This window comes from Giraffa tippelskirchi, chromosome 6, assembly GCF_054371585.1.
Source record: "Giraffa tippelskirchi isolate mGirTip1 chromosome 6, T2T-mGirTip1v1.2.pri, whole genome shotgun sequence".
Lineage (NCBI taxonomy): Eukaryota > Metazoa > Chordata > Mammalia > Artiodactyla > Giraffidae > Giraffa > Giraffa tippelskirchi.
This window is the reverse complement of record NC_137280.1, coordinates 15,135,531-15,155,680: the sequence shown is the minus strand read 5'-3', so window position 1 is coordinate 15,155,680 and position 20,150 is coordinate 15,135,531. Positions and strand designations below refer to the sequence as shown.

Genomic DNA, 20,150 nt, shown 5'->3' with positions numbered 1-20,150 from the left:
CCTTCTAATCCTGAATCATTATCTACTATGTAACATTAATATCAGAGAGTCTTAGATTTAGGACTTCCTAAATGATTTAGGAAATAGCTTAAAGTTAATCAGCAAACATTCATTGAGTTTCTACACTGTATAATACACAGGAGTATTTGTGTGATATAAAAAGAAATAGAAAAGAGAGGGAAAACTGGAAAAAGAGAGGAAGAGAAGATTCCATTGAAGAACTTAATATATGGCTGAGAAGGACACATTAATCTTTAGAATAATTATAAAATAATATATCATTCAGTGCAAAATAACTGTGAAAATACTTGATCTATTGATGTAATTTAACCCTGCTAAAATCTGATAACAAATTATGTATTTTTATTTATTTGGATTAATCAAATCTCAGAAAATTTTATCATACTAATTCTCTTTTGCTAAACAGAAACTCTAAATAGAAATTATTGCTACAAAGAAAAAAATTAACAACTATGATATACTAGGCAATCTCTTCAGAAATTTTAGTTCTAACAGTATCTGTTATAATAGAATGTTATTTCAATTGAACATATAAGAAACCAAAATATTTGTCAAAATCCCCCCTCAAAAGTTATTAATATGAATGGAAAAGCTTAAATTATTAATGACCATACTCAAGATAAATTTAAGCAAACATTACCACGGGGAAGAAAAACTGCACTATTAGAAGACAAAAAAAAGAAAAAATCATGCTGTACACACAAATAAATATTTGGCTCAGAGTACTGTTTGAAGAATGGTAATAAAGAATACGTTAAACAAATTTACAAGATATAGATCTTATTTTTTAGAAAAATAAGACAACTAATCAAAGGTAAACTTCACACACACAGACAGACACATAAAAGCAGTTAGGAGAAAGTCACTATCTGCTTGTGAGAATAATTTCAAGATAAAATTATTTGTGGAATGAATACTGAGTTTAAAATAGTGGCATACGAAAAAAAGACAAGTCAGAACTTGATTCTGTAACTTCTAAGAGAACTAACACATTGTTATTGCGGTATTTTTTTTTAAGTGAATGATGACTTTTGCCTCTTCTCATATATGCTTTACCTTCATCTTCTAATTGTTAATTATTTTCTTCTCTTTCAACAGTTCCATGCAACTGTTACAGACAAACTTCACTGACACAGTAACATGTCTGAAACTAGATTGGGAACAAAGCATTCAATAAACTATTTGTGTACCATCTATATGCTGAGCACATATCTAGGCACTGGGGAATAAAAGTTAAATATAAAGAACATAGTAACTGCTCTCAAATAAGAGATTAGCTCAAGCCTTTCAAACTTCAGGTTATGACCCTTCAGGAGTTCTGAATCAACTTAGTGGGTTTCAGACCAACTATTTCAAAAGAATACAATGATTAGAACAGAATCTTAAAACTCACTATACAGCACATAGTAAGGTAAGTATTGTTTCATGAAAGTTTTGTTTCAGTTACCTACATATGTATGTGTGCACTGAGTCACAATGTAAAATTTTTTCATACTGTCAAAAGTTTGAGGGAAAAAAAAAACCTTTGTTTAGGAAAATATCTGCAAGAAAGTTTCACAAAATAGTTCATCCCATAAAGATGTTTACGAGCTGGTAACTTCAAATGTTCTAGCCTACAGTAACTGACATGACTGAATAAATGTCTTACCAAAGAGGTAGTCAAGCACAAGCAATATCCTTCTTTTGAAAAATGTTATCTTTATTTAGATCTCCCTTATTAAAATGTTCTCCAGTCAATCACAATGCTATGCAGTTCCAACCAAATATTTTTACCATTAGTTAATACAACATAAAATGAAATGAATATGATACTTCTCTAACATGCTTGGGACCAAGAAGAGGGGGTTTTGGGATATAGTTATATTATCCCTGATGATACTCAGAAACATTATACTCTGAGTTGATTTTTAAGAATTATAAGTTTTCCTCAAAGATGGTAAATCACTTTCATATTAATCAAGGAGTGCACAGTATCAAAATATTTACATTATGAAATGCTAAGTAATTTAAACAGTTCCAACAAAAGGTTGACCGGCCAGTCATACCACACTTTTTAGAGGCTGATTCATTCCAGCTAAACATATCTGAGCTCCACTGAGCTTGTGATGTTTACTTACTTTTTGAATTTATTTAAAGTAAACTCTGACTAAATCCTAAACAGCTTGAAGTCAGAGAACATGTCTTATTCAATGCTTTGCATACACATAGTGAATGCTAAATGACTACTGTTGAATGCATTGTTGATATTTATTTTATACTTTCATTTTACCAAAACATCTGAACTGATGTCCCAGATATACTGAGAGATCTCTCTCCACTGAAAGTCCCCAGAAAATCTAAACCCATATGATCTATGCCTTTGCAATACTTAAACAATTAAACCCAGTATGCGTTATAGCAATTATTTTGTCCCAGCAAATACAGACACAGACTTAAATTACAGAATAAGAGAGTATAAAGGTCACTTGATCTTACCCTTTCTCAAGGGGAAAATGAGATCTCAGAGAGGTTATGCAGATAACCTGTGCAGGGCTAGACTAGGACTCAGGTCTTACAGTACCCAGCAGTAGTCTTTCCTCTGTAATGCACACTTATTTTCAGTCTGCCTCCACTTCACCTTTTTTTTTATTCTATACTATGTGCAAAATACTTTCTAAGTCATCTAAGGATTTAAAAAATTAAGACAATCCTTGGTATCAAGGTACTTTAAAAAATAAAAATATACACAAAAATGCATTCATAGATTTAGGGGGAATTAAGTTTTAGTAAACTACTATAATAATTCAATTCAAATCTCATATCCACCAAAGAATCATCCGTGACCACTTCAGATTGAAATATTATCTCTCTTTGGTAGTAAGAAGAGTACTAGATAGGCAGTATGAAGCCTGGTTTTGTGTTGTGGCTCAACCACTAACTAGATGTTTGAAAAATAATTATTCAGCTTCAGGTTACTGGTTTGTCAAATAGGGAGAGGGTACAGGAGTAAACAGGCTTTGAAGGCCCCTTTCAGATACAAGCAACAACTGTCTGTACCAGACCATCCCAACTCTAACTTTCTATCAAACTCATCCACTTAATGCAGTGTAAAGTTGCAGCTTTATCACCTGGGTTGTTGCAACTGTCCAGGGCTCTGACCTTACCCTTTATTCCTCCTGCTAGTCCAGTGGCTTTCTGGCTCCTTTTTCCAGGCTACCTCTTACCCGCTTGATGACTGAACTCTGTTTCCCTGGTTCCGATCCTCACTGCTTTCTAAAGAACTTGGTTTGCACAGATCCTCTGGTTCTTCTTATGCCTGAACATGTCAGGAAAACACTCCCACATCATCTGCCTCTGGCCCATGGGATCCAAGACTGAGTACCTGCCCATTTGCAGGGACACCCAAGAGAGACACCAAGTTTGAGGCATCTTGCCAAGTAATAGTTTGAGATATTTCTCCTATTATTTTATCAGTTGTTACTTAGCTATTTTATCACTTAACCTTTAGTATTTTTAAAATTTTTTTATGTGAACCTTTTTTAAAGTCTTTACTGAGTTTGTTACAGTAGGGCTTTTATTTTATGCTTTGTTTTTTTTACCTCAAAGCATGTGGGATCTTGGCCTACCCAATCAGGGATGGAACCCACACCCCTGGCATTGGAAGGAGAAGAGTTAACTACTGGACTGCCAGGGAAGTTCCACTTTTTGTATGTTACACAGATCTGCAATTCCCAAAAATCTTGACGTCAGATACATTTTGGAAGTCAGAATTTTTCAGATTTTAAAAATATAGCACATATATTAACCAAAACATACCCACTGTAATTAAAATAATTAATATATCTGAAGTTAAACATAAGAATATTCCTCTTTTTATGAATATTCCTCTTAAGTGAAATAAATGAAGAATATAAAAAGCTTCACATCAGTTCAAGTCAGCTTTTCTGACTTGAATTAACCATTAACCAAATGAGTTAATCTTGAGTTAGATTTTACTGCCAAATATGATACAGAAAATAACAAAATTTAAGTTTTCTGGGATTTGAGAATTACACATAAAAGATTGCAATCTAATAAACTATGTGAACCTTAGCATCAATGTAGATATTGCAAAGGTAGAAGTTATGTCTTTTAATTCTTTGTATTTCTAGAAAAGTACACAATGCTCAATAAAAGTTTATGATTATTTGAAGAAATCTTCATCGAGTGCATACCACATGCCAAAACTATACTCAAAAGTGTTGCGAAGCATTAAAAAAGAAATCTTATAACACCTAGAACCTGTCTTCAGAAGCATAACAATCTCAAGAACAAAGCATAAAACAAATGTTAAAATGCAAGCTTGGAACTGGTGCCAAAATTACTGATTTGGGCAAGAAGGATGTCAAAATTGAGAGTAGTAAGTTTAAATGTGATGATTGTAATTTATTTTAACAAGAGCTGTCAATATCTCTCAACTTTCAAAGTCGGCATAATGATTTATAGTCTGGAGAGGAAGTACCATGTAATTTAGTATAAGAACTCTATTAGTCACAAAAGATTAGATAGAAAATCACTGCAACTTTTGCTTTAGATATATGGATTTTCAGGCAAAGTTTCATTCACACCGATTCCAGAAATAGACAATCATAGGGATGACTCTACAGACTTAAAAATGAAGGTGAGTAAAACTGAGAATCAGCACCATATCACTACACAGAACTCCCCTAGATGTTACAGCCTAATCCTGTGCAAAGAGGAAATTATTTTTGACAAAATGAAGTTTGAATTCAACTTTTTTTTGGTCAGTTGGGTCTACTTTGAAAGGAGTGGTAGATTCTGGTAAAACTTAGTGGTTTCTTGAGCCAAGAATAAATCAGACAGGAATGAGACACATTCACTCAGATCACACATTTGTAAATCTCTAAGCAACATCAAAGATACCAGTGATCTAATATTGGTTGTAATATATTAAACTTATTTTTATGATAGAATTTATCTGGAATCTTTCAAACCAAAATGTTAAATAACCCTCAAAGGTGACAAATATGATTGTATCTATTTTACAGATGAAACCCTTGAGCTTAGTGATACTGAAGGGCTGAAATTCAATTAAATAATCAGTACATTATTCAGTTCAGTTCAGTTCAGTTGCTCAGTCATGTCCAACTCCCCGTGACCCCGTGGACTGCAGCACGCCAGGCCTCCCTGTCCATCATGAACTCAAAGAGCCTACTCAAACTCATGTCCATTGCGTCGGTGATGCCATCCAACCATCTCCTCCTCTGTCGTCCCCTTCTCCTCCCACCTTCAATCTTTCCCAGCATCAGGGTCTTTTCCAGTGAGTCAGTTCTTTGCATCACGTGGCCAAAGTATTGGAGTTTCAGCTTCAACATCAGTCCTTCCAATGAATATTCAGGGTTGACTTCCTTTAGGATGGACTGGCTGGATCTCCTTGCAGTCCAAGGGACTCTAAAGAGTCTTCTCCAACACCACAGTTCAAAAGCATCAATTCTTTGGCACTCAGCTTTCTTCATAGTCCAACTCTCACATCCATATGTGACTACTGGAAAAACCATAGCTTTGACTAGATGGACCTTTGTTGGTAAAGTAATGTCTCTGCTTTTTAATATGCTGTCTAGTTTGCTCGTAACTTTTCTTCCAAGGAGCGTCTTTTAATTTCATGGCTGCAGTCACCATCTGCAGTGATTTTGGAGACAAAAAAAATAAAGTCTCTCACTATTTCCATTGTTTCCCCATCTATTTGCCATGAAGTGATGGGACCAGATGCCATGATCTTAGTTTTCCAAATGCTAAGATTTAAACCAACTGTTTCACTCTCCTCTTCCACTTTCATCAAGAGGCTCTTCAGTTCTTCTTTGCTTTCTGCCATAAGGATGGTGTCATCTGTGTATCTGAGGTTATTGATATTTCTCCTGGCAAAGTGTTAAATATAGGAATCTTAGTTCAACTTCACTGAGCTAAATACTATTAATAACCAACAACCAAATCTAGACAGAATCATTTGAAAATTTATTGACCTAATTTCTTCTCCAATATATAACCATCTTAAGTGACCAAGGCAAACTAATAAAGATGATTTGTTCATAAAAAAAAAAACTTCCCAAGCCTTATTTGTCAATTCTTTCAATATCTGGCACATAAGGAACTAGGAAAAGGCAATTTATCATATAAGAGGTAAAGGCCATTCCATTCTTTCTGGTCACATCCCCTACAGTCTTAAAGCAGTAACATTCCAGTTTGAAATTTACAAACCAAATAATGATCACTTGTTTCAAATAAGACAATTGATTTGACAAAAGAAAAATTATCTTTGTCTCATGATCCTCTTAAAGAAGCTGAATTCATTATCTGGTATTAGGTAAATTGTGAATTATTTTTAGAAGATTTTTTCTATCAGTTGAATAAAGAAAAGGAAATATTCAAGCTGTCTAAATTTGGGGAGAACAACCTGGCAGACTGTTACTGGCAAAAATGAAAGGAAGCCTGTAACTGATATCAGATGACATCTTCCATGGGGTCATTTTAGTAGTGATACCATCTGACATCTTCTATAGGGTTATTTGGGGTAAGTGTGACATTTTCTTAATGAGCAGATTAGGAAGTTGCCCTAAAAAAACCTTATATAATGTATAAGGCCAAGGAACATATGGATAAAGAGTTGCTGGAGAAGTGTAAATATGACTCTTGAAGTAGTAAATGAAGGTTAAACATTAACAGCTGGTCCAGGGGAAATGAAGAGGGGGGAAAAAAGTAAGCTGTCTGCTTCAGACTGGTGTTTCACTAACCACTAAGTCATCTTTATCTGTTTTCTATTTCAGATCACCTGGCCAAAATATATTACATTCCAAAGTTTAGGGAAAAAAGTTCTAAAAGTTGCTTTCATTTAGTTAAATTAACCAAAATAAAAGACATTTTAGGATTACACCTTTAAATTTTGAGCTGCATAGGGTTTTTTTTTTCTTTTAAAGAAAGAAGTATCAACAAAAAAGGACCTACTATATAGTGCAGGGAACTATACTCAATATTTTGTAATAACCTATAAGAGAAAAGCAGAGAAGGCACTGGCGACCCGCTCCAGTACTCTTGCCTCGAAAATCCCATGGACAGAGGAGCCTGGTAGGCCATGGGGTCGCTAGGAGTCGGACACGACTGAGCGACTTCACTTTCACTTTTCACTTTCATGCATTGGAGAACGAAATGGCAACCCACTCCAGTATTCTTGCCTAGAGAATCCCAGGGATGAGGGAGCATGGTGGGCTGCTGCCTATGGGGTCGCACAGAGTCGGACATGACTGACGCGACTTAGCAGCAGCAGCATAAGGGAAAAGAATCTGAAATAGATATATATGTATAACTGAATCATTTTGCTGTGCACCTGAAACTAACACAACATTCAAATCAACCATACTTCAATTTTTTAAAAAGCAGTACAATTTTAGCAGCAAACATGTGTGGTAAGTCACTTCAGTCATGTACAACTCTTTGTAACCCTATGGACTCTAGCCCGCCAGGCTCCTCTGTCCATGGAATTCTCCAGGCAAGAATACTGGAGTTGGTTTCCATGCCATCCTCCAGGGGGATCTTTCTGACCAAGGGATAGAACCAGCATCTTTTGTGTCTCCTTCATTGGCCGGTAGGTTCTTTACCATTAGTGCCACCTGGGAAGCTAAATATATCATATTACAGTTTTTTAAGGACTCTCAGTTCAGTTCAGTCGCTCAGTTGTGTCCGACTCTTAGCGACCCCATGAACCACAGCTCACCAGGCCTCCCTGCCATCACCAACTCCCTGAGTCCATTCAAACCCATGTCCATTGAATCAGTGATGCCATCCAACCATCTCATCCTCTGTCGTCCCCTTCTTCTCCTGCCCTCAATCTTTCCCAGCATCAGGGTCTTTTCTAACGAGTCAGCTCTTCGCATCAGGTGGCCAAAGTATTGGAGTTTCAGCTTCAACATCAGTCCTTCCAATGAACACCCAGGATTGATCTCCTTTAGGATGGACTGGTTGGATCTCCTTGCAGTCCAAGGGACTCTCAAGAGTCTTCTCCAACACCACAGTTCAAAAGCATCAATTCTTTGGTGCTCAGCTTTCTTTATAGTCCAACTCTCACATCCATACATGACTACCGGAAAAACCACAGCCTTGACTAGATGGACCTTTGTTGGCAAAGTAATGTCTCTGCTTTTTAATATGCTGTCTAGGTTGGTCATAACTTTCCTTCCCAGGAGTAAGCGTCTTTTAATTCAGTGCTGCAGTCACCATCTGCAGTGATCTTGGAGCCCATAAAAATAAAGTCAGCCACTGTTTCCACTGTTTCCCCATCTACCTGCCATGAAGTGATGGGACTGGATGCCATGATCTTAGTTTTCTGAATGTCGAGCTTTAAGGCAACTTTTTCACTCTCCTCTTTCACTTTCATCAAAAGGCTCTTTAGTTCTTCCTCACTTTTTGCCATAAGGGTGGTGTCATCTGCATATCTGAGGTTATTGACATTTCTCCCGGCAATCTTGATTGCAGCTTGTGTTTCTTCCAGCCCAGCGTTTCTCATGATGTACTCTGCATATAAGTTAAATAAGCAGGGTGACAATATACAGCCTTGACGGACTCCTTTTCCTATTTGGAACCAGTCTGTTGTTCCATGTCCAGTTCTAACTGTTGCTTCCTGACCTGCATACAGGTTTCTCAAGAGGCAGGTCAGGTGGTCTGGACTCTCAATTTGTACTTTTATATATTAAATCTTAGACTAGAAAAACCATCAACCTCTCTCCCCACCAACTTTCCACTTCAAAACTATATATATCACAACTTTGCTTCTGCATTCTCTGCTCAAAATCCATTCATTTGATTCAGGAACACCAAGTCTTTCGGGCAGTTTGAAAATCAAGATATTACTGGTTGCTGATTACTCAAATTGCATGGGGGAGTTAAGGGAATTAGATGTAAGAATTAAATGTCCCAACAAATTTAGTATAGAATGCTATGGAAGAGCCAGCTCATTCTGCAAGGGTATGGCATAAATTTCAGTCAGTAAGTATATCTATCCCTAGCACACTTCTGGTAGTACTGCATATGTGAAATTACTGGTGTGAAGAGCAAGAATTTTCCACTGAGATCCAATCCTATTCTGCCATTGAGACAACAACATTTATAATTTTGGAAGCCGAATAAATGAACTTAAGAAGCTCCCTTTCCCTCAAATCATGTTCTAGGAGTAAAAAAACAAAAAATAGTTGCTTATGATTCAGGTTTTTTTTTTAAACGTGCCATTCAAGTACTAATTTTTCCTAGTGTTAAAAAAAACTAGAAAATTGTAGTAACACAGAATGTTAATCAGTCTTTCATCTCTGGAAAATATATGCAATGGTATTGGGTGAGAGACGGCAATGGCAACCCACTCCAGTACTCTTGCCTGGAAAATCCCATGGATGGAGGAGCCTGGTGGGCTGCAGTCCATGGGGTCGCTAGGAGTCGGACACGACTGAGCAACTTCCCTTTCACTTTTCACTTTCATGCATTGGAGAAGGAAATGGCAACCCACTCCAGTGTTCTTGCCTGGAGAATCCCAGGGACGGGGGAGCCTGGTGGGCTGTCGTCTATGGGGTCGCACAGAGTCGGACACGACTGAAGCAACTTAGCAGCATTGGGTATTGTTATATTACACATCTTACAGTCTAGAGAAGTAGTAGATGCAATCTGGTAAATGAATTCTGTTAGGCATAAAAAGCTATACTGAAAATCCCTATAACTTTTGTTCTAAGGATAAGGTTAATGTTCAAAGTTTCAGTAAATATAATGATATTAATATATCATGAGGTTAAAAAAACTGTTCAGTTCAGTCACTCAGTAGTGTCCGACTCTTTGCAACCCCATGAACTACAGCATGCCAGGCCTCCCTGTCCATCACCAACTCCCTGAGTCCACCCAAACCCAGGTCCATTGAGTCGGTGATGCCACCCAACCATCTCATCCTCTGTCGTCCCCTTCTCCTCCTGCCCTCAATCTTTCCCAGCATCACAGTTTTTCAAATGAATCAGCTCTTCATATCAGGTGGCCAAAATATTGGAGTTTCAGCTTCAACATCAGTCCTTCCAATGAACATCCAGGACTGATCTCCTTTAGGATGGAACTACCCTAATAAAAATGATCATGACCAATACTGAGCATGCAACTTATTTTGTTAGGGCAAATATATATTTGCTTATAAATTTTACCATAAAACTTATAATCAAGTTGCAAAGGCTCATATTAAATAGCACATGTATACAGTTTTGGTTTTATTCATTTAATTAACATTAATGGAATACATAGTACAAGACATTATGCTAGGTAAGATGTCTCTACCCACAAGAAGCTTAAAGTCTAAGAGGTAAATTTTTAAAAATGTACACAAACAGGAAGGAACTAAAATAAATAAAAGCTGTGAATAATGAGAGAAATACAAAGCACCAGGAGAATTTACAGATGGGAGTGATCAGAGAACTTCACAGAGGATGAGGCATCTGACAGGCTGAATTTCCTGTCTGAAATTGAAGGATGGGTTGAATTTCCAAAGAGATGAGGTGGAGGATTACATAAATACACTATTTATGGTGTACTGATTATATCCACTATATTCCTAGCACATGTAAGGTACTAAGGATACATCTATTAACAAGATAGATAAATTCATTTTCTGCACAAATGAAATTTGTAGTCCAGTGGGATATATATCCTAAATAATAAACAAAAATAATATTCTGACATATAAAACCGATGAAACACAAAAATAGCCGGAGGCATATAGCATAATTGCACCTATTTAACATAGAACATATTTAAGTGCTGGTTAAGCCAAGTGTTGGAAGCAAAATTTTTGATACATTTCAATCATTCTCACCTCCATGTTGTCTTTACTGGAGTAAAATAGATCATCCAATAATCTAGATTGAGTAATCTGAAAGAAACTTTGATTAAAATGTCTAAAAACATATGTTTAAAATGTACCATTTTAAAAGCAAAGATATATACAAAAAAGAAATGTCTACCCATATCTGGAGTTTGACTCTTTCCTCTGCTACAAACTGGCTATGTGAACTTGAGGTCACCACTGTCTGCCTGATTCCCCAGTAAAAGAACCAACACAATGCTATCTACTTCAGAAGGCTTATTGTGAAAATCAAATGAGATAAACATACCTTAAAGCACTTTATAAGATACAAAATACTACACAAAGGTAAAGTAATGTCGTTATTATATATAACTTCCCATGTAATTTTACTACCTACTTATCTAATGTAATCTTTATCAAATAAAAAATAAACTATTCTATTTAACTACTTTATATACATATTCAAAGAAGACATAGAATCACACTATGAGAAACTTGTATATCAGGTTGAAACTAAACTGTAAGCAAAACCTGGAAGGATTTGTTGTTGTTTAGTTGCTAAGTCGTGTCTGACTCTTTTGTGACGCCCCTGGACTGTAGCCCACCAGCATCCTCTGACCATGGGATTTTCCCAGACAAGAATACTGAAGTGGGTTGCCATTTCCTTCTTCAGGGGATCTTCCCAACCCAGGGATCGAACCGGTGTCTCCTGGAGTGGCAGGTGGATTCCCTACCACTAAGCCACCAGGGAAGCCAGAAGGCTTCCTTCTAGTCAGGTTCCATTATCATCTGTTTAAACCATAAACTCTTTCTTTTCCCAAAAATTCATGCAGGTTTTAAGTCTAATATCCCGAGGTCCTGAAATAGTTACTAGAACAGGTTCACTTTCACATCACACTATGTAAAATAAATGATAGTTTTTTTTAAATAGAGCCTTTGTTTGGAAATTAGTTCTTCCATATATTAGACTAGTCATTAACAGAATAAAATGTCTCGTTATAGTCTGCACATTTTAGTCATTTTGTATTTATAATCACTGCTGAATGATTTCCAAAACAGCATAAAATCACTTTAAAAACCAAAGTTCAGGAGTGCCAATATCTACTAACAGGCAGATCTCTCTGAGACTGAAAATATACACAGATTAAGGCAGTGCCATTCAGTCTCCTCACAGCCCTACCATCCATACAGAACACAAGAATTTACATTGGCCATAAACACAAGTTCAGGAATTTCCTTTTATTTCTGATGGGAGTTTTCCAAAGATTATTCACTGATATGATTTGGTCCTACACTTAAGTATGATGATAAATTCAATAACACATTTCATTTTTGCACAACTGCTCCAGTTCCAGTGGATTCACTAATGATTCACAGACCATGACACATTTGCAAATAATAGGATTCTTAGTTTGATAAAGACCATCCCAAACACAATATTTTTATAATCATATTGAAATTTCAATTATATATTGGAGTTACTTCTCCTTGTTCCTGTTACTGATATGTGAGCTTACAGAAAGCAAAAAGCAGAAATAGTTTTGAACAAACCCTTATTTCCAGAAAAGAATTTGAACCAAACCCTGCGAATGAGTATGTCTTATAAAAGTGTTAGATCCATTTGTCAGTATCTTTAACAAATGACAGTGATAGGCGAGCCCTTTGCAAATAGTCAAGAATCTGAACTTCTGCCTTACATCTTCCTTTAAAACTGTCAGCGAATCTGAATTAAGATTTTCTACTTACGATCTCTTCCGCTGACATTTCATCCTTCTAAGTCCCTCCCAACACACACACACACACACACACACACACTTTAAAGAGGAGAAGATGAAGAAGGAACTGGAGCGAGCCCTTTGCAAATAGTCAAGAATCAGAATTTCTGCCTTACATTTCCCTTTAAAACCGTCAGCGAATCTGAAATATTAAGATTTTCTACTTACGATCTCTTTCGCTGACATTTCATCCTTCCGACTAACTCCTTCCCAACACACACATGCCACACAAACCACACACACACATTAAAGTGGAGAGGAAGAAGATGAAGGCGGAACTTGTCTGGACGGGTCCCTCACCTACAGGAGTCCTAACCTAGATGCGAAAACGCCATCCGGAAAATCTTTGTATTCTACGTCGTCCGCACAGCGCCTCCTGCCGGCCGTGAAGGGCCGCGGGGGTGGAGGCCGTGGACCGGGCTGCCTCCCCGGCTCCGCCGCCCTCCTCCCGCCAGTCAGCCCCAGGCGCTGCGACCCCGCGGCGCACAGAAGGCGGGAAAACGCGGGCGCCCACCGGGAGACGGAACAGGGCCCAGAACGCTGGTCTGTGCCCCAGTGATCCCGTCAGGCCTCGGCTCCGTCTAGGGCGAGACTCCAGGACGGGGCGGTCTCGACTGCACGCCCACGTCAGGCCGCCGCCCAGGGCTTGCCCCCACGCGGGCCACACCGGACGCCCCGGACGCGGGAGCGGGGTCGGTCTGTCCGCGGCCGGCCCCGTGTTCCTATCCTGACTGGGCCGCGCGCCAGCCTCCCATCTGGGCCTGCGGCTCCGGGCCGCCCCTTGCTCCCCGCGTAAGGCGCGAGCGAGCCCTGGCTGCAGCGAGCAGTCGCCATCCTCGCCCGAGTCTCCGTTTTTTCCCGCCACCTCCCGGAGGGCTCGGCCGGGCGCCTTCCCTTCTAACGGCCCCCCAGTGCGCTTCTCAGCGAGTAAAACGCGCAGGAGTAGCACAAACAAGCGTCAACCGAGGCGAGTCCCTCAAGGGCCCCCGTCTCCCGATGCGGGCGTCCTCAGGTTCGCGCCTTTTCTCCGGGAGCTGGGCCCGCGCCTGGGTCTCGCCGCGGGAGCCTCCCTCCCGGCCCGACGGTCTGGGCGCGCGGGGCCTAGCTCAGGCCGCCCTCACCTGGCTTCCGGCCTGCGCGCGGGAGGACGGCCGTCGAGGCCGGCGATCCCTTGGTTCAGGCGGAAGTCGTCGGGCCCCTGTTCCGTGTAGGTTGGAGAGCGCGAGGCAGGCGCGCTGCTGGCCGCGGAGTGAGCGCGGTCAGGCAGCCGGACGGCGCTTGGCAAGACGGGGAGGCATCCCGGGAGCGTCTCTGGGGACTTGAGAGACTTTTCTAGAGGAAGAGGGCACTGAAGAGAGGCCCACAAATTAGGCCTCTCTCTCTCTCTCCCCGCCTACCTCCCCTCGAACCCGCTCGTCTAGGCGCTCCTCTAGGTCCTTCCCCCACCCCGCGCTTTTACCCGTCTCCTCTCTTTTCCCTCTCCTCCCTCTTTCGCCATCTCCCCTCCCTCTCTCTCACCCACCTCCCCTTCAACACTCTCATTTCTCTTCCCTTCTCTTTCTAACCATCTGAAACCCTCTCCTCTCTCCACCTGTTTCCCCCAACTCCCCCTCTCGCCTGCGTCCTCCCCTCACTTAGATCTGTTTGACACTTACCATCTTAAAAGCTAATGTTTCTAAAAGTTTACTAAAAGCAAACTGTCCCCGAATATGAGGCTAATTTCATCTTTTTTTTTTTTTTACTACAGTACATAATAGAGTTTCTGGTATACAAGGGGCGCTGCCTAAATATCTAGAAATAACCCTCAAAAGGAAATAGATCTCCACGCGCAGGAGTTTCCATCCTTCGGTAAAGTCGAAGGTCCTGGACATTCTCCATCAGTGAAACCCGAGGGTTTGACGTTTGTTGTAACTCAAGACCATCCGTCTCTGACCCGGGCAGTGCCCAGGCTGCGGAGACTCAAGGACAGAACCGGGGCTGTCTCTTACCGGTGTCGCGCGGGGCAGTGAGAAACTTCAGGCAGGGGGTCCAGGCTCCTAAAACGCCCCATCCTCGAGGCAGACGTTCAGGCAGGTGCCTGCATCCGGGCGGTGGGAGCGCCCTGACCCCCTGCCACAGCCCCAGCCCCGAAGCTCAGAGCGGGCGCCCAAAGGTCAGGCCAAGCCGACTCTCCAAAGACTCTTGCCAATGACCGGTTCCTGGAAGTTGTCTCTCGCCAAGCGCCAGAGATGGGCGTGCCTCCGGGTTTCGTAGAAGGCCCTGCTGCCCGCGCAGGCAAGGCCCTGGTTTTTCCTTTGTGCATCATTTCACTCTTTGAAGAAAAGCCCCAGAGGAACAGTGGCTCTGTCCAGCTCCAGGCTGCTGGTATCCGCGAGCCTGGAGTCTCTTGGTGACCTTTCTTACTTTCCTCGGAGGCAATATATCCGGAGCCATGTCTGAGCTCTGAGCGTGGTCGACCACATGGCTTCTTTCTGCCCAGTGTGTTAACTATAGTTAACTGTGTATATATGACATATATATGTATATATTCTTTTTTTTATAAGTTCAAATTTATTACTTGCTCCATGTGGGAAATACTTAAATCACAGAACTGAGGAAAATCAACTTTGAGGTAAACTATAAACGGCCAACCAAAGTCAAATGATTTTTGATAAATCATTTTATTAAAACAATCTTAACTTAAAAATTAAATTTTAAAATTAATATACAATTTAAAAATTAAATTAAAAATTCAAAGCAATTTTAAATTAGACACCAATACATGATGTTTCTCTCCCAGAGAAGCCCTGGATATTTAATAACTTTTAGTTACTTTGTCTTTTATTAGCAACTTTTGGGCATACTAACTTTATCTTTTTTAATGCTTTTTTGTTTTTTAAACCAACAATGGCGGTAAGAAAATAGCCTTTATTCTTGAAACTATTTTTAGGATGGTCTTGTTTAGTGGTTAAGTGGTGTCTGACTCTTTTGTGACCCCATGGACGGTAGCCAGCCAGGCTTCTCTGTCCATGGGATTTCCCAGGCAAGAATACTGAAGTAGGTTGTCATTTCCTTCTCCATAAACAGAAATGTATTAGCTATGGGCACAAGTAGAGAATCTTCAAGGAAAAAGAGATTGCCAAGACTGGCATTTGGGGGACTTAGGACCCAATACAACTCTTGTGCTCAACTCGTTAAGTGTCTTTGGGCAAGTCACTAACTCCCTCTTTCCTTTCATTTCACTGTTTACTAGATAAAGTTGTTGAGTAGCCATATGGTTCCTATGCTCTTTTTCCAACTCAGAGGCTCTCCCCCATTAAGAGGTTTTTTAAAGAATTTGATGACCATTTGAATTAGTTGGTTTTGATTTTCTTTTTATCTCTATTACATTCAGAGGAAGAGAAGTTAGAAATAGCTTAAAATTTTAAAAGGGAAAACATTCAGAAAAGTAAAAAAAAAAATGCAAAAAGAAAAAGAAAGTGAAGAGATCAATTAATATAATAACAATAATTTTTAAAGTATCCTAATTTAGGGGGTGAAAATAAAACCAAACAGAGCCACTTAAAACTAACCCTCTGGTTCAGGTTTACGAAGGAGCACTGAAGGTAAAGTTTGTAGAGGGCAGGGTGTGTGTTGGTTTGGTGGGTCCCAATCACACCATCTCATCTCTCTAGGCCATCAAATGGAATACTTTGCATCTTAACTGCTTGTTCCATGTGCATGCTAAGTCCCTTCAGTCATGTCCAACTCTTTGGAACTCTGTGGACTGTAGCCCGCCAGGCTCCTCTGTCCATGGGATTCTCTAGGCAAGAATACTGGAGTGGGTTGCCATTCCCTTCTCCAGGGGTTCTTCCCAGACACGTGTCTCTTACATCTCCGCCATTGGCAGGCAGATTCTTTTCCACTAGCGCCACCAGTGTGTCTAAAAGCTGTTTGTTGTCTTAATGTTCCTAGGGTGAGTGGTGGAACCTGGCCATAAGTAAAATGGAAAAACGACTGGGTGGGGAAGAAAGAAATGAGATTTAAGGAATCTCCGGCAATGTAATGTCTTAAAAAAAAAAAAAAAAACTTTCTCTAGCTTCTTAGGTTTACAGAGCCAAGGGTTGAAATCTCTCTTCCTAAACTCATTCCTTCATAAACCAAGAGTCCGTCTGCATCTGTTGTGGGCTGGATGCTACAGGTTATGTGCTAAGGCCCCTACATTGGACAAATTTGGGGATCCAGTTTACAAACTAGTGAAAAAGGTGAGTGTTATGAAACGCACTCTGACATAGCAATACATGGGTGTATTAAGAAGAAATACCAGAGTCAAGATCAAGAAAAAGCTCTCCAGAAAAGTTCCCCTTAAGGTGAATGTTAAGGAAAGAGTTGGAAGAGGAGACAGTTGGGCAAGGGGGCAGCAGAGGAGGAGGAAGGACGGAAGGATGAGCATCCAAAGGACATGCCTGAAGGCCCAAGGGTAGACATAGCTTCCTTTAGAGAGGTTCATTGGAAGGACTGATGCTGAAACTGAAGCTCCAATACTTTGGCCACCGGATGTGAAGAGCCAACTCACTGGTAAAGACCTTGATGCTGGGAAAAACTGAGGGCAGCAGGAGAAGGGGGTGGCAGAGGATGAGGTGGTTGGATGGCATCACTGACTCACTGGACATGAATTTGAGCAAATTCTGGGAGATAATGAAGGATAGGGAAGCCTGGTGTGCTGCAGTCCAGGGGGTCTCAAAGAGGCAAACATAACTTAGGGACTGAACAGCAACCAAACAAGAGAGGTTCAAGCAATTCTTTAAAGCAAATACAAAGAGTAAAATGAAAAATAAAGGAATAGTGGGGACTACAGCTTAAGAAGTAGGAAGAAGCTATATCTTGAAGGGCTTTATGTGCTGAATTTGAACTTTGTCCTGAAAGTTATGGGAAGCTCTTGAAAGATTTCAAGTGGGAAACATGACACAATTTTCTTTTTAGAAAGATCGTTTTGTCAGTAATGACACATAGGAGGGGTTAAGTAGTTTGTAGGGAAACCAGTTAGAAGATGATTGCAGTATTGCCTGATAGAGGTGGTGAAAGTCTGAATTTAGGCAGTGATGGTGGCTGTAGAAATGAAATTGGGGGAGGACAGGGAGAGAGGGAGGGACTGATACAAGAGATAATAAAAAAGACTGGGAGAACTTGATTACTAATTGAGTGGGAGGGATGAGTGAGAATGAGGAGTAGAGAAAGATTCCCAGGTTAGGTTAGATACCTGGAAAATTGATGATGCCACTTACTGAGAGAGAAGTCAGAATGAGAACAGAAAGATGACATGTTCACTGTGGGACATAATGAATTTTGTGTGTCTATGAGACATATGAGTGGAGATGTCAGATGAGTGGATATCTGAGTCTGGAGTTCAGCAGTGACCAGGGCTGATGGTAAAGACTTAGAGGTCACCAGCATAAAAATGCTAACTGAAAGCCCTGTGTTAAGGAGAGTGCTTAGATAGAAAACAAATTTAGGGGACTGAATTTAGCAGGCCGTCAGAAGAGGAAGCCTTGAAAGATATTAAGAAGGTTTGTCCAGAAAGACAGAAGGAAAGCATAATGATAAGCACCATTTTGGGGGACACCTATTGGCTTCTAGTCAATGGCCTAAGACCTTTATATACATTATTTCCCTGAATTCTTATGGCAACTCTAGAAGTTAGATGTTATCGAACAGAAAAACTTAAGTTCTGAGAAGTTAAGTGATTTGACTAGAATATGTTCAACCTCTGGAGTCAGATGAAACCTCGATTAAAATCCCACTCCATGGTAGCTATGGGATGTGTGCAAATTTGTAATCTCTGGGAGTCTTGATTTCCTCATCCACATAGGACACAAATAGAACCTACTTCTGAGAACTGTTGTGAGGATTAGATGAGATGGCCTCTGTAAAGTGCTTGGCACAGAGTGGGTACTAGATACCTGATAGTTATTGTTCTTATTAATAACCATAATAACCAGGCTTCCCTCGTGGCTCAGATAGCAAAGGCTCTGCCTGTAATGCAGAAGACCCGGGTTCAATCCCTGGGTCTGGAAGATCCCCTGGAGAAGGAAATGGAAATGCACTCTAGGATTCTCACCTGGAGAATCCCATGGACAGAGGAGCCTGGTGGGCCACAGTCCATGGGGTAGCATAGAGTCCGACACGACTGAGCAACTAACACACAACACATAGACTATGTTAACAGGTTACTGTCTCTTCTTTTAACTCCTTGAGCTGAAAATGTACTCCAGGTTCTCACCTAAGGTCCTTAGTGTACAACTGAGACCTGAGCCAGGCTAAACTCTTGTAAGGCTTTGCTAACAACTTGCACATAACTAGATGGGAATGAACACAGAGAGCAACATAACGCTTGATAATCTGAAATGAATCACTTCATCTTAATATCCCCTACAAGGTGCTACCTTCCAGCCCAGCCCAATCCTCAGAAGTAGGTTCAATTTGTGTTCTATGTGGATGAGGAAATCGAGACTCAGAGAGATTACAAATTACCCCACATCCCATAGCTACCAGGGAGTGGGATTTCAATCGAGGTTTCATCTGACTCCAGAGGTTGAACATACTCTAGTCAAGTCACTTAAACACTCAGAACTTAAGTTTTTCTGTTCGATAACATCTAACTTCTAGAGTTGCCATAAGAATTCAGGGAAATAATGTATATAAAGGTCTCAGGCCATTGACTAAAAGCCTAGCTGCCTTCCTGCCTAGCTGCCCTCTCCCTAGAAAAATGGGAGAAGCCATTTTTCCATACCTCCAGGGAGCATCATCAAATAGTCATTATATCTAAAAGTCCAGCAAGACTATGATCCCACAGGGAGTCAGGGGTTCTCGCCCAAGTCCAAGACCCACCTTCTAAGATCTTGATATTGATCTGAGGACATGCCCTTTCCAGATGATTGATACAGGGATGCTCACTTTCCTCAAAGAGGATCGTATTTATCTCTAGGAGTATGGCCTTATACTATGGGCTCAACAGTAGAGCCTTATTAGAACACAATCAAATAAGCGTAACTTTATACGAGTATTACACCTTTTTCATAAATCCTAGAAAAGATGAGACTTCTGCAAACTCTTCTTATTCTTTCAAAACCCTTTTTCTTCTCAAAAGTCACTATGAAAAGTGAACGTGAATACAGAAATTGACTATAGTCAAAGTACAACTACAAGCATATAGCAAAAGGGACCTACCAGATTGAGAGTAAGAAAAAGGTTTTGTCAGTATAATTGAGAAAGAACCATAAATTTATGTTTTCAAAATTAAAAGATGTAAGTAGATATAGAAATTAATAAATTATTGGTTAGTGTTCACTCATGTGCTTTTAATCCTATAATATGATTAGGTATTTCAAAGTATAGAGACTTTTGATCATGGCTTTAGTACAATTCATAATGGCAGTTCTTTTATTTGTTTCTTCACACTTGTTTCAAGGAATGTGGAGACATAGTCTGCCCTAGGGCTCCAGTCGGTTTTCCTCTACTCTAAGGTAGGGATTCTATGCAGACTT

At 40.2% G+C, this 20,150-nt stretch overlaps 1 protein-coding gene and 1 long non-coding RNA gene across 3 annotated transcripts in view; one reads left to right on the top strand and one right to left on the bottom strand.

The window, feature by feature from the left end:
- Positions 1-14,089, bottom strand: part of LOC145511015 (uncharacterized) — a 32,394-nt gene extending 18,305 nt beyond the window's left edge. The window contains exon 1 of one of the 2 annotated variants that reach the window (XM_081503354.1): positions 13,770-14,089. The gene's annotated coding sequence lies outside the window, so the exon portion shown is untranslated. The remainder of the gene's footprint in view (positions 1-13,769) is intronic. The other variant, XM_081503355.1, reaches the window with a different exon arrangement.
- LOC145511016 (uncharacterized) lies at positions 13,883-15,289 on the top strand. The gene is made up of 2 exons (XR_014057372.1): positions 13,883-14,081; positions 14,396-15,289. It is a non-coding gene; the product is annotated as an uncharacterized LOC145511016 (long non-coding RNA).
- Positions 15,290-20,150: the final 4,861 nt, after the last annotated feature.